Source organism: Gossypium hirsutum, chromosome A13, assembly GCF_007990345.1.
Source record: "Gossypium hirsutum isolate 1008001.06 chromosome A13, Gossypium_hirsutum_v2.1, whole genome shotgun sequence".
In the NCBI taxonomy this organism is placed as follows: Eukaryota; Viridiplantae; Streptophyta; class Magnoliopsida; order Malvales; family Malvaceae; genus Gossypium; species Gossypium hirsutum.
In genome coordinates, this window is record NC_053436.1 from 39802080 (window position 1) to 39819076 (window position 16997).

At 37.0% G+C, this 16997-nt stretch overlaps 1 non-coding gene across 1 annotated transcript; it reads left to right on the forward strand.

The window, feature by feature from the left end:
- Positions 1 to 6687: 6687 nt before the first annotated feature.
- On the forward strand, positions 6688 to 6794 carry LOC121212959 (small nucleolar RNA R71). Its single transcript, XR_005908329.1, has one exon. It is a non-coding gene; the product is annotated as a small nucleolar RNA R71 (small nucleolar RNA).
- Positions 6795 to 16997: the final 10203 nt, after the last annotated feature.

Consider the following 16997-nt stretch of genomic DNA (forward strand, 5'->3'; position numbering starts at 1 on the left):
TTGTCCTTAAACAAAATTCTCAACTCATAATCAAAATACATCTTTCTCAACTTATAATCTCTATCGAAAATATCTCAAAATAATCCATAGGTAATCATACATTGAGAATTCAACTAAAAGAACATAAAAGTTTGAAACATTCCAAGTTGAGTATTTAATCATGCAAACATAAGTGTCTCCCGTCATCTAAGTAATTACCTTTGATTCAGAATATCACAAAGTTTCACATCCTCACTAAAGATTCACTCAAATCACTCGAGGTGTTTAAGGACAATAATTGAAGCACTCAATAATCAATAATGAAAAATTATTACCATAGGCTTGCATGAAAATCAAATCTCCACCACTATAAATTGAGATGATACATCAATCAAAAGGTCTTTAGAGGGATGTAATGAGGCTTGGTTAGGGGGTGTGGTCACAGGCTGAAAGCAAAAGTTAGAATCGAGATTGAATTGAAAAATCACTTAACTAGAAAAAGATTTAATATCACTTGCGTACAATAGAGCTTCTTCTCAGAATATGGAATTAAATACTTAAGCTCAAAAACAAAAGATTACTACTAATAATATGTATACATTTTTATTTAATTAAGAAGAAGCTAAATTACAAAATAGAATAAAACATTGTTAAGCAACTATTTCGATTCAAATCTCGACAAAAATGGGATTCAAATTAATTTAGGGGATTTCAACAATAATGGGTTAAGGGTTAATATTAAGGGTAATACAAGAAATGGTTTGTTAGGCTCAAGCGGGTTTACTAGGGGTTAATCGTGGAGGTAGGCTTTTCATGGCATGAGTGGGTTAATCCTAAGTGCCTTTCTTATTTTGACATATCAAATCAAATAGTGTGGCCTTGACATGCATAATCAAGCAAGTTCTAGAATAACAATTCAATACTGACGCACTCAAAGCAATAATAAAAGTGAGCACGAAAGAATTAATAGATGCTCAAAAGGCTCAAAATCTCACAAAAATTATGGCTTTTTGATGTTTAAAACTTGTGAATTCCAACTCAAAGTAATACCTAAACTTTGGGGAAACAACCTAAAATTTTAAATTCTTAAAAATCAACTTATCATGCTTGATTCTCTAATGTCTTAAGGTTTAAACAATCAATGCATAAAATGCCTATGTTTTAATTCAATATATATCAATCAAAATCATAAATCAATCAAAATTTATCCTAAATATGATATGAGAGTTTTTCAAGAGAACAAGGCAGTCATTCAGGGATTTTTCTAATAATAAAATAAATAACCCCCACACTTAAGACGTACTGATCGCGTGATTTCGTGATAGGTTTTGAATATTTATAATTAATCGTTCTTGAAATTAACTATTATCGCGATGTAGGCAAGTGTACCTATCGAACAGTAGTATAGTTTTAGCAAGACCGGATTATCGAACCCAATGGAACTAAAAGTACTAGTAATGACTGTCTTTTTATTATCTAGCCTAAGAATAAAGAGGTTTTTGTTTTAACTAACTAATTATCTAAACTAAGAATTCACAGAGAATGGAATTGGGGAATTTCTTTTGGGAAAATCAATTGAATTAAGACAATACCTAAGGAAAAATCCACCTAAACTGTACTTGTTATTCTGGCTCCGGAACGGACAATTTGTTCATTTAACTTGTTCCGTAGAGATGCCTAAGTTATGTTATTATCCCTATTCAAGACTAATAACATCTAATCCCTAGATTGAATAATTGAGATCTTTCTCTAATTAACACCCTAGGGTTGCATTAACTCGATTTATGGATCCCCTTATTAGGTTTCACCCTAATCCGGCAAAATCTTGTCACCCTATGTCTAGGCGCGTAATCAACTCCGCCTTAATTATGACAAATGTACTCTTAGATAGGATCTATTCCTCCTCTGAATAACAGCTTATCTTGAACCAATATCCTGGGATATCAAAACAAGAATTAAGAACACATAATTAAGAACAAGTTAAATATTTATCATACAATTTAGAAAATAATAACAAGATTCGTCTTAGGTTTTACTCCCCTTAGGTATTTAGGGGATTTAGTTCATAACTAAAAAGGAAAACATCTCTGAAGAATAACGAATACAAAACATAAAGAAAACCCAAAACTCCTGAAGGGAAATTGAGGAGAGATCTTCAGTTCTGATGGTGAATCCGACTTTTGATATAGATCAATCGGCTTCCTTGGAGTAATTCCTCACTCCCTATTCTGTGCCTCCCTTTCTTTTCTCCCTTAGGGTGTATTTATAGTCTTTAGGTTGCCTAAGAGCCCTCAAAAGTAGTCTTTTCTGAATTGGACTCAACTTGGGCTCATAGGGACACGCCCGTGTGCGATTATTTCAGGCCGTGTTCGAGCCTGTTAGAATGGCACAGACGTGTGTTTTACCTGTGTGAGTCATGCTTCGATTCTTCTAAATTGACATGGCCGTGTGGGCTGTCCGTGTGAGGAAGTCCAGGTCGTGTTGATTTCGTACTTTGGCCCATTTTCTCTATTTTTGACCCGTTTCTCGTTCCTTTCGCTCTCCTATGCTCCCCTAAGTATAAAACATGAAATTAAAGCATTAGTAGCATCGAATTCATCAATTCTAATGGGAAATTATCCATAAAATGTGTTTAACATGGGGTAAAATTATGTATAAATTACGGTTTATCAAATACCCCCACACTTAAGCATTCGCTTGTCCTCAAGCAAAATTCTCAACTCATAATCAGAATAAATTCTTCTCAATTTATAATTTCTATCGATAATATCTCAAAATAATCCATAGGTAATCATACATTGAGAATTCAACTAAAAGAACATAAAAGTTTCAAACATTCCAAGTTGAGTATTTAATCATGCAAACATAGGTGTCTCCCCTCATCTAAGTAATTACCTTTGATTCAAAATATCACAGAGTTTCACATCCTCACTACAGATTCACTCAAATCACTCGAGGTGTTTTAAGGACAATAAATGAAGCACTCAATAGTCAATAATGAAAAGTCATTACCATAGGCTTGCATGAAAATCAAATCTCCACCACTATAAATTGAGATGAAACATCAATCAAAAGGTCTTTAGAAGGTTGTGTCGTCACAACCTAAAAGAAATGGTTAGAATCGAGATCGAATTAAAAAATTGCATAACTAGAAAAAGAGTTAATATCACTTGCGTACAACAGAGCTTCTTTTCAGAATATGGAATTACTAATGTTTATACATAGTTTTTTTTTAAGAACAAGTTAAATAACATAGACTAACTTATTACAAACAAGAGATAGCTAAGCAATTTACTCAACTTAAATCTCGAAAAAAAATAGGGATCAAATTAATTTAGGGGATTTCAACAATAATGGGTTAAGGGTTGATATTGAGGGTAATACAAGGAATGGCTTGTTAGGCTCAAAGGGGTTTACTAAGGGTTAATCGTGGAGGTAAGCTTTTCATGGCATGAATGGGTTAATCCTAAGTGCCCCTATCATCTTGACGTATCAAATCAAATAGTATGGTCTTGACATGCATAATCAGGCAAGTTCTAGAATAACAATTCGATATTGACACACTCAAAGAAATAAAAAGTGAGCATGAAAGAATTAATAGATGCTCAAAAGGCTCAAAAATCTCACAAAAATTATGGCTTTTTGATGTTTAAACTCGTGAATTCCAATTCAAAGTAATACCTTGACTTAGGGAAACAACCTATAATTTTAAATTCTCAAAAATCAACTTATCATGCTTGATTCTTTAATGTCTTAAAGTTTAAAAAATCAATGCATAAATGCCTATGTTTTAATTCAAGATATATCAATAAAAATCATAAATCAATCAAAATTTATGCTACATATGATATAAAAGCTTTTCAAGAGCACAAGGTAATCATTCAGGGATTTTTCTGATAATGAAATAAATACCCCCCACACTTAAGATGTACATTGCCCTCAATGTACAAAGGTAGATATTAGAATATAAAAATAAGATAGGGAGAGAAGTGAAACTTTCTGAATTAAGAATGGATGATATTCTTGGATTCGTGAGATCGAGTATTTTAAATAAAGCTGGAGGGCAAGCATGATTCTAAATGATAAAAAGAGAGTTAAAGGAATAATCTTATAGTAGTGATAAAGATAAGCCATGTTTAAAAAAAACAAATGAATCTTAAAAACTTAATAAAAGAAAAATAAAATAAAATAAGATAAATAATCGATATTTTCAAGTGGCACGGCCGGTGCAAACACCCGTATGGATCGTGTCCCGTCCGTGTTCGTCGGGAACTGAGATGTCGTCACACGGCCTTCTGGCACGCCTGTGTGCCTAGGCCATGTGGCTACATCATCGTGTCACACAGTCGTGTCTGGAGCGGTTCACTTCTCCCACGGTCGTGTACCTCTGCGCACGCTTGTGTTATTTTGATCGTGTCGTCCACGGGTGCTAGACACGGGTGTGTCGCACGCCCGTACTGTTTTAATAGGTTCGACCACGGCCATGTCGCACGGCCGTGGTGTTTTATCGTAGCCCGTGCTTGGGAGAAATTGTTGTCCTGTTTTCACACGGCCCTAAGCACGCCCGTGCTCTTGGCCGTGTCTCTGTGGAAAACCTGTATTCAAGCACTCTGTTAGTAAGTTAGATGTTGAAGACTAAATTTTAAAGAAGTTAATATAGTTAGTGCTCGGGTTGCCTCCCGAGAAGCGCTTATTTATAGTCTAAGCTCAACTTACCTCTCCGTTGAATGATCATGGTGGTTTGAGGATTTTATACTCCTCATTCCTGCTATTAATCTCATCAAAATAAGGTTTTAAATGGGTGTTGTTTACCTTAAAAGTGCCGAACTTGGGATGACTTACCTCGACCGTACCGAATGGGAAAATGCTGAGTACCGTAAGAGGGATTTCTTCATTCGATGTGGTAGTGACAATGTGGGGATCTGTGGAATCTAATAAGACTCTATCTCCAACCTTAAGTTCATTTGGAAAGGGATTGAGCTTGTTCTGTCGTAGATTTGGTTTGTCAGGTGTTCTCGGTTTATGCGTCCGCCATTCATCTAGCTCCTCGATTTGTAGCCTTCGATCTTCATGAATGAGTCCTCTACTATAGCTTGAGAATGGTTCATGTACTTCCTTCAGACCCATTTCCTACAAACAAGGTTGCACCATATTGTTAGTTTTAGTAGAATGGTTTAGACGATCACCTTCAATTTCCATTATGTTGCTAGAATTGCGAGCTAGAAGGGTGATTGTTTCGTCTCCCACACGGAGTGTGAATTCACCTGTGCCAACATCAATAATTTTTTTAGCAGTTGCTAAAAAGGGCCTTCCTGGAATTAAAGGAGTGTTTTTATCCTCCTCTATGTCTAGAACAATGAAGTCAACGGGAAATATAAATTTATCGATTTTAACTAGCACATCTTCAATAATACCCCTAGGATATCTTATAGTTTTATCTGCTAGTTGAATGCTCATCCTAGTTTGTTTGGGTTTCCCGAGACCTAATTGTTTGAACATTTTGTAAGGCATGACGTTAATACTAGCCCCCAAATCAGCTAATGCATTACTGACATCTAAACTACCAATTAAGCAAGGAATTGTAAAATATCTTGGATCTTTAAGTTTGTTGGGTGGTTTATTCTAGAGAATAGTTGAGCAAACTGCGTTTAGCTCCACATGCGATGCCTCGTCCATCTTCCGCTTATTTACTAAAAGCTCCTTTAAAAATTTCATTACGTTTGACATCTGTGATAGAGCTTCAATAAACGGTAAGTTAATATGTAATTTTTTAAGAGTTTATGGAATTTACCAAATTGTTCATCTGAGCGGTCTCTCCTTGTCGCGTTGGGGTACGGCACAAAGGTTTATATTTGACATTCACTAATTTGTTTTTATTGTGATCTACCTCACCTTGACCTTTGCTTGCCACAGTTTCTTGCCTCGGTTCTGGCTCAAGCTCAACAAATCCTTTTTCATCTTGAACAATAATCGCGTTGAGCTGTTCCCTTGGGTTAGGTTTAGTATTACTTGGCAAGCTCCCTTGTGGTCGTTCGAAGATTAGTTTAGAAAACTGGCCTATCTAAGTTTTGAGCCCTTGGATCGACGGTTGTTGATTTTTAAGTGCTGTCTCAGTGTTCTGGAAACAGGTTTCTGACACTGGGATAAACTTTGTTAGCATCTCTTCAAGGTTCAGTTTCTTTTCCTGTCGGTAGGGTGGTTCTTGGTAGCCTGGAGGTGGCATGTGGTATTTGATTTCCTTGACTGCCCCACGAGAAATTGGGGTGGTTCCTCTAACCTGCATTGTAAGTGTTACTATATGGATAGTTTTGAGGTTGAGGATTATTACCCATATAATTTAATTGCTCGTTATCGATGTTGTGGCCATAAGGTTGGTATTCTGAATGGCTTGTTCCACCTCCACTTGCTTCGTACTACATTACTGGGTGAACCTGTGAAGAACTAAGAAAACCATCAATCTTATTATTTAGAAGTTCTACTTGGTTTGATAGCATAGTAATCGAATCGACATTATAAACGCCTGCTATTTTAGTTGGTTTTGTCCTCATGACTTGCCATTGATAGTTATTCAGTGACATCTCCTCTATAAACTCATAAGCATCTTCAGGTGTTTTATTATTGATGGTTCCGCCAGCAGCTACGTCAACCATTTGCCGAGTTGAAGGATTCAGGCCATTATGGAATGTTTGAACTTGAAGCCAAAGCGGTAACCCATGGTGAGGGCACCTTCTCAAAAGGTTCTTGTATCTTTCCTATGCATCGTAGAGTGTTTCTAAATCCATTTGCACAAAAGAAGAGATATCATTACATAATTTAGACGTTTTAGTCGGCAGAAAATTTTTTAGTAAAAATTTTTCGATCATTTGTTCGTAAGTAGTAATTGACCCTCGTGGTAACGAGCTTAACCACTGTTTAGCTTTGTCCTCAATGAGAAAGGGAATAACCGAAGACGAATGGCATCGTCAGAAACGCCATTAATTTTAAATGTATCGCATAGTTCTAAGAAGTTGGCTACATGAGCGTTGGGATCCTTATCCTGCAAACCGTCAAACTGAACAAATTTTTGTATCATTTGAATAGTGTTAGGTTTTAGTTCAAAAGTATTTGCAGCTACAGCAAGTCTAACTATACTTGATTCAGTTCCTGTTAAAGAAGGTTTATCATAATCATACATAGTTCGTAGAACAGGATTTTGATTAGCCGCAATTGCAGGAGGTAGCTGATTGTCTTGGTTTTCAGCCATCTCTTCGCTTGGGGGTTGAGTATCGTCTTCTTGCTCGTTCTCTGTGTATCTTAGGCTTCGCATTATTTCTCTTTGGTTTCTGCAAAGTGTGCGATCGATTTTTTCGTCAAAAAGTAGTGGTCCTGACGGGTTTCATCTAGTCATAAACTATAAAAACCTGCCAAGAGAAGGAAAAAATAAGAATAAAATTAAATTAAATTAAATTGCAAGAAAAATAAATGGCTAAAGTAATAAAAATTGAGTGTTCCTAATATCTTAGTTCCCTGGCAACGGCACCAAAAACTTGATCGCTTGATTTCGTGAAAGGTTTTAAATATTTATAATTAATCGTTCTTAAAACTAACTATTATCGCGATGTAGGCAAGTATACCTATTGAACAATAGTATAGTTTTAGCAAGACCGGATTGTCGAACCCAAGGGAACTAAAAGTACTAGTAATGACTATCTTTTTATTATCTAGCCTAAGAATAAAGAGGTTTTGGTTTTAACTAACTAATTATCTAAACTAAGAATTCACAGAGAATGGAATTGGGGAAATGCTTTTGGGAAAATCGATTGAATTAAGACAATACCTAAGGAAAAATCCACCTAGACTGTACTTGTTATTTTGGCTCCGAATCGGACGATTTATTCATTTAACTTGTTCCGTAGAGATCCCTAAGTTATGTTATTATCCCTATTCAAGACTAATAATGTCTAATCCCTAGATTAAATAATTGGGACCTTTCTCTAATTAACACCCTAGGGTTGCATTAACTACATCTATGGATCCCCTTATTAGGTTTCACCCTAATCCAGCAAAATCTTGTCACCCTATTGTCTAGGCACGCAACCAACTCCGCTTAATTATGAAAAATGTACTCTTAGACAGGGTCTATTCCTCCTTTGAATAAGAGCTTATCTTGAATCAGTAACCTGGGATATCAAAATAAGAATTAAGAACACATAATTAAGAACAAGTTAAATATTTATCATACAATTCAGAAAATAATAACAAGATTCGTCTTAGGTTTCATTCCCCTTAGGTATTTAGGGGATTTAGTTCATAACTAAAAAGGAAAACATCTCAGAATAATAACGAATACAAAACATAAAGAAAACCCAAAACTCTTGAAGGGAAATTGAGGAGAGATCTTCGGTCTTGATGGTGAATTTGGTTTCTGAGATGGATCAATCGGCTTCTTTGGAGTAATTCCTTACTCCCTATTCTGTGCCTCCCTTTCTTTCCTCCTCTAGGGTGTATTTATAGGCTTTAGGATGCCTAAGAGCCCTCAAAAGTGGCCTTTTCCGAATTGGAATCAACTTGGGCTCGACAGGGACATGCCCGTGTGACACGCCCGTGTACAATTATGTCAGGCAGTGTTCGAGCCTGTTAGAATGGCACAGGCATGTGTTTTACCCATGTGAGTTGTGCTTCGATTCTGCCAAATTGACACGGCCGTATGGGCTGCCCATGTGAGGAAGTCCAGGCCGTGTTGATTTTGCACTTTGGCCCATTTTCTCCATTTTTTGGCCCGTTTTTAGTTCCTTTCGCTCTCCTATGCTCTCCTAAGTATATAACATGAAATTAAAGCATTAGGAGCATCAAATTCACCAATTCTAATGGGAAATCATCCATAAAATACGTTTAACATGGGGTAAAAATATGTATAAATTATGGCTTATCATGTACATTGCCCTTAATGGACAAAGATAGATAGGAAAAGATAAATTTGTAATCATAAGATAGGGGGAGAAATGAAACTTCCTGTATGATGACTTCCTCGAACTGGAGTTTTGGAGAGTAATCGGCGTGAGAGTAGAGGAGGATACTCTGGCGATGGTAGAGGTTCATTAGTCCATAAGTCCTGCGCCAAAAGAATATTATATCTAGTGGTAGCTATGGTCGTGGTCGATCAGGACATGGCAGTCGTGGAGAACCTTCCCCGGTGGAGTTTTTAGTTCCTATGAGATGATAAGCTTAGGAGCTCTATATAACTATGATAAAATTAGGAACTTTTTAGAGGATATTAGTAAGAATAATTACTCTTAATGAAATAACCGAAACTGATAATAAAATAAAATTCTAAAATTTTAATTAAAATAAAAAGTAGTTTTAATAAAAATTTAAAACATAAAATAATAAATAAATGTTTTTTAACATCATCATCGCTGGATGGTTTGCGAGGTGGGACTGGCGATGAGATGTGGAGGTGCTGACAAATCTGCTATAGAGTAGCATCAATGTTGTCAAATCGTTGAAAACACTGCTGTTCAAATCGAGTGAGGCGCTCAGAGATGTCAACATATGAAGCCACTGCATGAACTGGACGAGAGGGTGGTGGTGGCTGAGACAGGGGGTCCTCATGCTGTGGAGGGACATCATCAGGAATGTCCTCGTATGCTTCCTCCTCGGTAGATTGGGCGAGATTATATTAAGGAGGGTAGGTTCCTCGGCGCTTTTCGATCATCCCCATGCTGAGCATACTCGAGATGCCTTGTGGAGACATCTGGCCAATGAGGGTTAAGGATGATTCTTGTGCGGTGGTGCTGAGGAGCTCGAAGTGTCGAGCCAACCGAGTAACATAAGGGCCAATGGAGATGACCCCCTTCCTATACCGCTCTGTTGGGTGCTGAATCGCGAGGGCTATGAAATAGGCAAGGTTGATGACGTGCCCGTGCGACATACACCATAAAAAGTAGGCGTCGTGAGTGTTGACGACGCCGGTGCTCTCTCCCCTTCCTGTAATTGTGTGAGCCAAAATGGCGTGTAGGTACCTCAGAGATGGAGGGAGAGCCGATGCCTTGGAGCGGCTAGGATTGTAGGTGGCCCCACATACTACTAGTGCGTCCCAGCACCGTGAAGGAGAATGATGGATGTGGCGGTTGAGAGCATGTAAGTCATTCTCCTCCTTGAATTCCTCTATATATAAACCTAGTGCCGTATCGAATTCTGGGACGCTGAGCTGGCGGACTAATCCGCCTAGGAGAAATTGGACCGTGCCGAGATATCGTAGTTCGTCATCATGGTCTGAAGATGAAATGTGGAGCATAATTCCATCGTAAGCTCAAGATACGTCGGCTCGATTATCCCAAGGAAAAGCTCCCAAGGGTCGGTGGTTAGGAGGGCCCGAATCACTTCAGCCAACTGAACTTGTTCTACCGCAGCCCAGTCAATGCAGCGGCCCACAATTAAAGGTCGGGCCTAGAGTATTTGGAATAGTTCTTCTTGGGGCCCGATGGGGAACCTTAGAAAAGGGTGACGAACTTCCGCAGTAAGACCCGAGGAAGATGACGCTCCCTTCCTTTTCTTTGAAGCGGGGACAACAGCCTTTTTACCACGTGAAGATGACATGGTACTTGCAAATAGAATCATCAAGTCATCTTGATCTGTGGTCAAAGTAAAACGAAGACAAATTTTAAATAAAAATCATAATTTCAACCACAACTGCTAAAACTAACTAAAACAATAAGTTCATTGGCATACTTTTGTGGCACTAGCATGGTGATATGAGTAAAAATGGCCAAGAATTTAATGGAAATATAAAGAGCATAAATTTAGCACATGGCATGAGTTGTAATGGTAAATAAAAAAAAACAATTGAAAACTATGAATATTGATTTAGAATAGGTGAGTAAGGCATGAGAGTTTCATAAAAAATATGTCATGGGGAATGAATGATAACTAATCTTAAAAGAAATGAAACTTGAATGATAGCATAGTGTGAGGTACATGAAGATTATAGCATTAAAAATGCATGGAGTTAAAGGTAAAAGAGTGAATAAACGCTAAAAATGGAAGAATAAGCGTCAGGAATGAAGTTGGAAACGGCGCACGGGCGTCGCGGGGAGGGCGTGTGGACTTGCAGCTGTGACAGACCTAATTTAGCCCTAGTCGGAAAGCGATTTCGGGACCACGAAATCGAGTCACAAAAAAATAATTAAATGTTATATTCTGTGATTATTACATGTGAAAGTGCATGTGTGAAAATTTCATGCTTTGATTTTGCCATTTGTGAGTGAAATTATGAAATAGGACGTATGTGAAAATTTTTGAAAATGCTATAGGCTAATTTCTAGTGGCCAAATAACTTATAGTATGAAATAGGTGGGTTTGCATGTCAAATTTCCCACCTTAAGGTATAGTGGCCGGCCATGATGGGTATGATAAGCATTATGGGCATTTTTTTTTATTGATAAGTTATAGCATGAGTATGGCACAAATATTATATGTCATTTTGTGTCATGAAATGTTGGGGGAAAAAATAACAAAAGGATAGAAAGGACAAAGTTTTTCCATCTTTTTTGTTCTTCATATTGAGAGAGCAAATAAGGGAGAAAACCCTGGAGTATTCGGTCACTAGGGGGAGAGTGTTTTCACGGTAAGAAAAATAGTAAAGGAAAATAAATAAATAAATTGTTGAGTTCTGCCCATTTCTGGGCTATTCGAATGGAGAGGGAAGAAGAGGGCTGATGCATGTTTAAATTTTTAGCTCATTTAGGAGCTGGTTCCTTAAGAAACTCACTGAAGATGGCATAAAGAAGGGGAAAGAAACTGCCCAAGAGTAGGTTCGGCTCCTGTTCAGTAAGTCCTTGCAATGAAACTTTGAAAAATTTCCATGTTTATACTGTGTTTAATACATGCAGGTAAAACGCAGATTCAAGGACTGTTAAGCAAAGTTAATAGTTAAAATACATGTTAGTTGTTACCAAAATACTGGTGTTAGAAGTGAAGAAGAGTTGATAAACAAATGTATAAGTTGGTGTTAAAACCTGCTGTTGAATGCTGATAGTTTCAGCATGTAATTGCTGTAGTTTATCGTGCAATAAATCCTGGTGTAATTGATCTGCTGCTGCTCTAATTAAGGTAAAATGTTGGTTAATAAATGTCCTGTTTTATGGTAATAAGCAAAATATAAAGATGTTTGAAATTAACATGCATTACTGTTCGATTTATGTTTGAAGAGTTATTAACTTTTGGAGGTTAAAATAGTTTAATTTGGGATTTACATTTTCAAATTTCAGTTTCAGTAATGTCCCATTATTATTGGTTGAAGCTAAGGAAATAAGCATTTGTTGAAAGGATGTAGGGAACTGAATTGTCTGAAAATTATTTGCTGTCAGCTAGTGAAATTTTAATGTTCGAATGTATGCTGAATTTTTAAGTGTCTGAATGCATGCCAGAATTCAACATGTTCAAATGCACACTGGAGTGTTTTGTTTAGGTAGGTTAAATGTGTCTGATATTCAAACTGTCAATACACAAGAGTCATTGTACCATTTCAAACCGGACAAGAACTCATGTACTTAAAATTGAGCTATCATGTTGCATGATATTGTATGGTAAATTAAATGAAAATCAGCGACATTGATATCAAATTTTAATACAAAATATAGGTGAGTACTGGATATATGAAATTATGTAAATATTTAAATTATGATGCATGATTTATGTGTATAGAAATGAAATTTCTTTAGTGAGAACTCAATGATGTGTATTTGTGAGCATGCATGTGCATTAGATGCTAAGTGGGAAAATCGGTTAACATGTTGTGTGTATTATGGCCGAATGTGAATTTGGATAATATTGAGTAATGTTTGTGCTTTAAAATGATGAAACGAAGTTTATGCTTAAGTGAAATTATAGGTATGTGATGATTGATTTGTGATATGCATGTTTAAATAACATGCATGCAAGGTATGTGTGAAAGAGTGAATTGGTAATAAATCTGCTTGGGACAGCGGCAGTAATGTGATTTTGGAAAATCACCATAAATTGTGGGAGATGAGTTAGAAGTTGAATAAATTATATAATTAAAGCTTAATGAGTCTAGTTTCTTATAAAAAAACCGTGTAAGCAAAATAATTGCTGATAATGAGATATTTGAAGTGATGTGGGATAGGGTCAAAATGACTTCTAGATCCTCTGTTCTGTTTTTATAAAATCATTATAAATTGTAAAACAATGGTAATACGATAAAATTTATATGCTTAGACTCCTTAATGAGTATATTTTCAAATGAAATAAACGAGAACATATTTTGAATTCTGTAAAATGAGAAATTTGATTCGTAGTGAAGAGTGGTCAGATTAGCCAAAGAGTGAAACAGGGGAAAATTTAATAAAAATATGGTATTGATTGGCCAAACCAAAAATTCTGAAAATTTTACAGATAAAAGATATATGAGTCTATCTTCAGGGAAAATTAACAGCAATTGATTTGGAGTTTCGTAACTCCAGTTATAAATGATTTAGTGACTGTTGCTCAGGAAGACAGCTTACAGTGAAATTTTGATTACGGGGTAAACATTGACAAAAATTTGTTAATGAGTTGCTTATTGATTTCTTATAAGCTTACTATGATTGTAGGTGTGGAAGTCGAATATATATATATATTATATTTTGAAAGTGATGCTTGAATAGTCGAATAATGACTAGTTTAAAATTGTTGAATTTAAGCTCAAGAGCATGAGGGGCAAATTCGGATTAGGGAAAAGAGAAAGTAATCGAATAGCCATTGTAATCATTCAGCAACATTCGAGGTAAGTTCTTAAGTGTTTAAGCTTGATTCCTTTTTATATGCCTAAGAGTTAAACTAATATGGCAAAGAGAATGCAAATTTTATTTAGTTAATGTGTCGAATATGTAATGATTTAAGGCTATAAGCCGATTATGGCTATTATGCTTAAGTTGAATTGGATTTGGAAATTTGATGCACTAAATGAGTGTTACAATGAATAAACTATGACGTATATGTGCTGGTAGAGATATCACGATTTGTGATGATTAAATATCTAAAGGAAACCATGATGTGTATAAAATTATTATTACTAGTCATTTGTGGTAGCCGAATGTGGCTTGGTACTAAAGTGATTAAATGTGAACTTCGACGAGATAACTGTTAGTGATTGATGATATAAGTTATACATGATTGAAGTATAAGTTATGAAAGTGGGAAAGAACATGTGAATTGTTTATCGAAAAATGATATCAGGCTTCGGGCCTAGCAGGCTATGATGCCGGTGAAATACTATTCGGGCCTTTGAGCCTAGCAGGCTATGATACCGGTGAAATGCTATTCAGGCCTTTGAGCCTAGCAGGCTATGATGCCAGTGAGATATTATTCGGGCCTTTGAGCCTAGCAGGCTATAATGCCGGTGAGATACTATTTGGGCTTTCGAGCCTAGCAGGCTATAATGCCGGTGACATGATATCGGGCCTCGAGCCTAGTAGGCGAAATGCCGGTGATTAGAGAAAAGTCTAAGACTAAGGTACCTTGTGTTAGATTGACAAATGAATATACTCAATACGTTAAGTGGGCCAGGTATGCATTATGTGTTCATATGTGAGTTTGATTTGAAGTGAATCATAAGTGTGTAATGTAATACATATGTGAACAAATGTTATAACTATATCTATGATCATGATACATCTGGTCAAGTTGTGAAAGTATGTGAAGGTATTTGATTTATTTATGTTATACGAATTCAGATTAAGTGTTATAAGAATGCTGAATGTGCATTATGTGCATGTGTATATTCGGCCAGATGGCAATATACCTAGAATATAGCCACTTGAGAAATTGAATAATCGAAATATAATTGCGTTTATTTGTTTGCATTGCTTAAAACTTACTAAGCTTATGAATGCTTACTCCGTTGTTACATTCCTTTGTTTTATAGATTGTTGGCTCCAGTTACTTGCTCGGGTTGGAGTTCGCCGGAGATATTATCACACTGTCGAGCTCACGCTAATGGTGTAAGTAAATCCTAGAATTTTTAGTCTATGGCATGTATAGGGTTTTAATGTTGAGTATGTGATATTATAATTTAGCCAAAGGTGGTGGCTTGTATTGATAAAGTGTTTTGGCCATGTAAATTGGCCTATGTTGGCTAGTGATGTTTTGGGCCTCATAAGCCCATTTATGGGACAGATTGCATGTGAAAAGAAAAGTTTTAAATTGATTGAAATTTTTCGGCACGATTTTTGTGTGATTGACTGAGTTTAAGTCGGGCAACACCTCGAACCCTGTTCCAGCGAGGGATACGGGTGAGGGGTGTTACAGCAGCAGCTAAGGTTAGGGTTTTTGGGCGAAGAAGACAATCAATAGTGCAGCCTATTTATAGATTTTGGGGCACACGGCCAAGCAACACGCCCGTGTTCCCCAATTTTAGCCCATGTGATTCGCGAATTTTGAGTTTGGGCACGTCTAACATTTAGTACAAGCCCGTGTTCATTGGGCGTGTGGGTGCACACGACCGTGTCTGGCATTGTTCGCTTCTCCCACGCCCATGTTTATAGACCCACACCCGTGTCAATCTAACAGGTTCGACCACGAGTGCTAGACACGGGGGTGTCGCATGCCCGTGCTGTTTTAACAAGTTCACACACGGTTCTTCTACACGGGCATGTCGCACGTCCATGTTGTTTTGGCAGGTTCGACCATGGCCATGTCGCACTGCTGTGGCGTTTTATCGTAGCCCTTGTTTGGGAAAATCATTTCCCAATTTTCACACGGCCCTAAGCACGCCCGTGTGCTTGACCGTATCTCTATGGAAAACCAGTATTCAAGAGCTCCATTAGTAAGTTAGGTGTTGAAGTCTAAATTTTAAAGAAGTTAATACAGTTAGTGCTTGGGTTGCCTTCTGAGAGGCGCTTATTTATAGTCTAAGCTTGACTTACCTCTCCATTGAATGGTCATGGTGGTTCGAGGAGTTTATACTCTTCATTCCTGCTATCATTCTCATCAAAATAAGGTTTCAGATGGGTGTTGTTTACCTTAAAAGTGTCGAACTTGGGATGACTTACCTCAACTGTACCGAATGGGAAAATGCCAAGTACTGTAAGAGGGATTTCTTCATTCAGTGTGGTAGTGACAATGTGAGGATCTGCGGCATCTAATAAGACTTTATCTCCAACCTTAAGTCGATGTTGGAAGGTGTTGAGCTTGTTCTGGCGTAGCTCTAGTTTATCATGCGTTCTTGGTTTATGCGTCTGCCATTCACCTAGCTCCTTGATTTGTAGCCTTCGTTCTTCATAAATAGGTCCTCTACCATTGCTTGAGAATGGCTCATGTACTTCCTTCAGACTCATTTCCTGCAAAGTAGGTTGTACCATATTATCAGTTTTAGTAGAATGGGTTAAACGATCACCTTCAATTTTCGATGTGTTGCCAGAATTGCAAGCTTGAAGGGTGATTTTTTCGTCTCCCATACGGAGTGTGAGTTCACTTGTGCCAACATCAATGATCGTTTTAGTAGTTGCTAAAAAAGACCTTCCTAGAATTAAAGGAGTGTTGCTATCCTCTTCTATGTCTAGAACAATGAAGTCCACGGGAAATATAAATTTATCGATTTTAACTAGTACATCTTCAATAATACTCTTAGGAAATCTTATAGTGTTATCTGCTAATTGAATGCTCATCCTAGCCTGTTTGGGTTTCCCAAGACCTAATTGTTTGAACATTTTGTAAGGCATGACGTTAATACTAGCCCCTAAATCACCTAATGCATTATTAACATCTAAACTACCAATTAAGTAAGGAATTGTAAAACTCCCTGGATCTTTTAATTTGTTCGGTAGCTTATTTTGCAGAATAGCTGAGCAAACTGCGTTTAGCTCCACATGCGACGCCTCGTCCAACTTTCGCTTATTTGCTAAAAGCTCCTTTAAAAATTTCATTGTGTTTGGCATCTGTGATAGAGCTTCAATAAACGGTAAGTTAATGTGTAATATTTTTAAGAGTTTAAGGAATTTACCAAATTGTTCATCTGAGCGGTCTTTCCTTGTCGCGTT